The sequence below is a fragment of the Anser cygnoides genome, chromosome 1 (assembly GCF_040182565.1).
Source record: "Anser cygnoides isolate HZ-2024a breed goose chromosome 1, Taihu_goose_T2T_genome, whole genome shotgun sequence".
NCBI classification, from domain to species: Eukaryota; Metazoa; Chordata; class Aves; order Anseriformes; family Anatidae; genus Anser; species Anser cygnoides.
This window is the reverse complement of record NC_089873.1, coordinates 117343595-117347714: the sequence shown is the minus strand read 5'-3', so window position 1 is coordinate 117347714 and position 4120 is coordinate 117343595.

Sequence of the window (4120 nt, the reverse complement as noted above, 5' to 3'; positions counted from 1 at the left end):
TATTGTGTTTTATACTGGATCCTCTTGGCAAATTGAGATGTTATTGTACATACCATTGTGCCTGTGGGACTGGAATTTTGTTTACAAAAAGACTTCTTTTGATCTAGTTGTTGAATGCAAATGACAGTTTTTACTTTACTAAAATAATGACTTTTCATTTGATTTAGTAAGCGTCTCAGCAAACTTTTTGCTGGAAAACACAAGAAAACTTAACTGCTGTAGAAAATTTGATGAAAACTTGAGCTGTGCCCAAATTCTGCTTCCTCTGCAATCAATGATTAAAACAGAACTTTGTGGAAGCAAGGTTACATTGACTGAGTATCTCTTTCATCTAAAACTGGATTGAACCAGATGTTTGAAAATACACCGTCAGGAACGGTTATGGTATTTTGCAGTGCTCTCATCAAAAGCCGTTTTGCAGCATATATTTCCATCTCCAAAAGCCTGTGGGTGAGAATGCAGTCTCTGTATTCTCATGATGCAGAAAATTGTCTCTATCTTTTGGGAAGGGGGTTTGCTAGGTTCCTTTCTTCAAAGCAGATAAGACACCTATCTTTGAAAACTAGAGCTGTTTTCTGAATTTTCTGCACTCCACATCTGCTGTCCTTTTCCATTTTTCATTTGTGCGTTTGGTTGGACCCACCGACCAATTTCAATCACGTTTAATAAGAGGAGCCAAGGTCTCAAAAGAATTAATCCCCAACAAGTTTCATAAAAATCACTGATGGGGAGGCAAAGAAGGGCCTCGGTGGGAAGGGTGAGATTAGCAGCAAGAGCATGTGCTTAACAGTTATCTGTTCTTTTTACGTACGTGTGTGTGTGGTGTCTTGTTAGATTGGGGGAGGCCTTAGGTCAGGTGGAACATACTGGCAGAGCTGAAGTACCAAGTCCACCAAGCACCCAAAATGAAGGGTTGAAAGGGTACTCCAAGGTCAAGAGGATTTGTGCCTTTGATAATCCCTCAATATCTGTGAAAACAGGGACAAAGGGCTCCTGGCCTGTCCCTCCATGAAGCATCCCTGCATGTCAGAGGATAAGTGAGCTGTAGAAAAAGTGGGGACAGCTGCTCACTGATCCCTTCACGGAGTGGTAAGTCACCAGAGGTTTGGCTCCCTCTTTCTCCTTTCAGCACAAGGAAATAACCTCTACTTCTTTCTGCATCCAGTCAAGATCTACGTACAGTTTTCCATCTGTTATTGTTAAAGAGCGCACTAACATTTGCTTAAATATTTAATAAATACCTGATCTAGAGACCATACAATCTATATTCGACATAAAAAAAAATTTGACATTGAAATTTGACATTGAAAGCAAAGCCAGTTTCTGTTAACAAAGGATTTGCTTTACATTACTTCTGCAGTTATGATACAACCTTTAAAAATTTCTTAATGTCAGGTCATCCAGGACCTAGGATGGATAAAGTTCAATGTCATGGAGCCCTGGCTGCTGACATTAACTTAACCTGATATTTGAGGGCTCAGGCAACATGCATCTCTCCAATGAAGAGAGATCACTGCTTGTTAAACATGAAGCAGTGATGAGGCACCATGACCTGCTGGGATTACTAGCATCCAGGGACACTTCTGCTATAAAGAAGAGACCATGCTGAGTTTTGCAAGCTCCACAGGCAGGTGTTTGGAGGAAAAAGTCAATGAGCGAGAAGAGGCAGGAGAAAGTAGGATGGCAACAGCAGCAGATGATGAGAGATGATGAGATACAGAAGGGAGCAAACTGTGGCCCTACTGCAAACGAAAGAAAACAGCCTCTGTTTTAAGGTGTCAGTTGTAGTGAATATTGCTCTTTGGTTCTTGCTTTTTCCTTATTTCCTCAATGAACAGCTTGGAGCCCCTGGGGTTTGACACCTTCCAACCCTTTTTGGCTGACAAGAAGCTGCATCCGTTCCTCTATGCTAGGAAGTCTATCAAATAGTTTAGGGGAAGAAAGATGTCCCAAAAGACTGATTAATAGTATTTCCCCTACAATATTGCATTAGAGGAAGTTCAGGTCCTTTTGGAACAAGCTTTGAAGTCTGCACATCCTGAGGATGTCACTAGGAGTCACAACTATACCTGTGGAGGTACGTTAGCAGTTTCTCCACCTCGCCACCTACACCTGTGGGTCCTAAAAAGAGAGGAATCTAAAACCAGAAAAGGATGTATAGAACAGTAAACACAGCTCTGTTGACCACCATCCCACTTACTTCTTCCTCAGATGGTTAGTCCTTGATTTCATGCACATCTCTTGCTCTGTGGGGCACCTGGCACGGAGTCTGGTTGATGTCAGGGCTGACACAGCTGATCCTGTAAGGGGAAAGGTAAAGCCTTCCTCCTCTTCACTCATCAATCGACTGAGCAGCCAAATGCCACCAGAAGGAAGCTTAACTTTGTTAGCTTGCATTCAGATTACTTGTTTCATCGGCAGAAATCTGATAGAAGCATGTCAGTGAATTTTTTAAAGATAGAAATGTGAAAAACAGCATGCTCACTATGAGTAAGTATGGAGGAAAATCATTGATAATAAAAAATGAGTTTTAAAGTACTAATACAGCTCAGAAGGGTTGGGAGAAGAATTACATCGAGCCTGAGATGTAATTAATTCTGCGGAGTTTGTGGAGATGATCCTAGAATTTATTATGTGCCTCTGACACTTTGTATGGGCACTAGGAGGAGCCAGAAACAAACAACTGCAACATCACATCCACCTGAAGAGCCCCACATGAATGCACCACATACAAGGTGAACCTCTCCTTCTATATGTATGTATGTGTGTCTGCATATAAAAATGTGTGTTTAAAGTTGGCTCTGTTTTGTGGCAATTTCTGAGTTTGGAGAAAAATTCTTTTTTAGTCAAAGGCATGTTATTTACGCTTTCGTCTAAAACCTGCCTTCTGCTCCAGTATTTATTCCTTCCACCAACCAGTATGTTTTCTGCCTGACAGCTGGGAGTGGAGAGACAATGTGCATCTCCTGATTCTTTAGTCTTTGCCTCCCTCTTGGGACTTCCAAGGAGGATGCCAGCTTGTCCCAATGGTTTCTGCAGCACAGACAGTTCTCTAAGAAAATACAAGGGGGTTAATTGTGATTTAACACCTACTAAGATAACTTACAGTAAACGCAGTTGAACATGAAGTGAACTTATGACTGAGGAGTTAAAAGCTTTTTGCCCATAGAATCAGAGAATCACAGAATATCCTGAGTTGGAAGGGACCCACAAGGATCATTTAAGTCCTGGCTCCCCACAGGACCACCCAATAAACAGACCCTATGGCTGAAAGCCTTGTCCAAATGCTTCTTGAACTCCAGCAGCTCGGTGCTGTGACCACTGCCCCGGGGAGCCTGTCCCAGTGCCTGACCACCCTCTGGGTGCAGACCCTTTCCCTAACCCCCAGCCTGACCCTCCCCTGTCCCAGCCCCATGCCGTTCCCTCGGGTCCTGTCGCTGTCCCCAGAGAGCAGAGCTCAGCGCCTGCCCCTCCGCTCCCCTCGTGAGGGAGCTGCAGGCCGCCATGAGGCCTCCCCTCGGCCTGCTCTGCTCTGGGCTGAACAAACCAAGGGGCCTCAGCCGCTCCTCATATGTCTTGCCCTCCAGACCCTTCATCATCTTCATAGCCCTCCTTTGGACACTCTCTAATAGTTTTATGTCCTTCTTGTATTGTGGTGCCCAGAACTGCACACAGTGCTCGAGATGAGGCCACACCAGCACGGAGCAGGGCAGGAGAACCCCTTCCGTTGCCCATGCCGTAACACCTTCCCTTCCCATCTGTCCCCTCCAGCAGGCCGCTCAAGCGCCACACACCGCGGCCTCTCCATGCCGGCCCCACCGACTGAGGCTTCCTGGCGCTCTCTGGTGGGGAGAATACAGCTGGCTCCAGCAGGTGAAAATAAAGGAGAAAAGAAGCAGCTCACGTCATGGTTTACTTTCTAAAAGCTCACGGAGCTTTACTGAACTCTAGTAAATATCTTTTTGAAGGGTTGTTGTAATAGACAAACAGTACTCTCAAACATACTTTTTCTTCTTTTATTGCATTGCCGGATACAAGTAGTAAAAGAAAGGATCAGCAATTCGAGACACGTGCCATTAACCTTTGTCTCTTTCACGAAGTCCTGACCACTCAGGAAGTG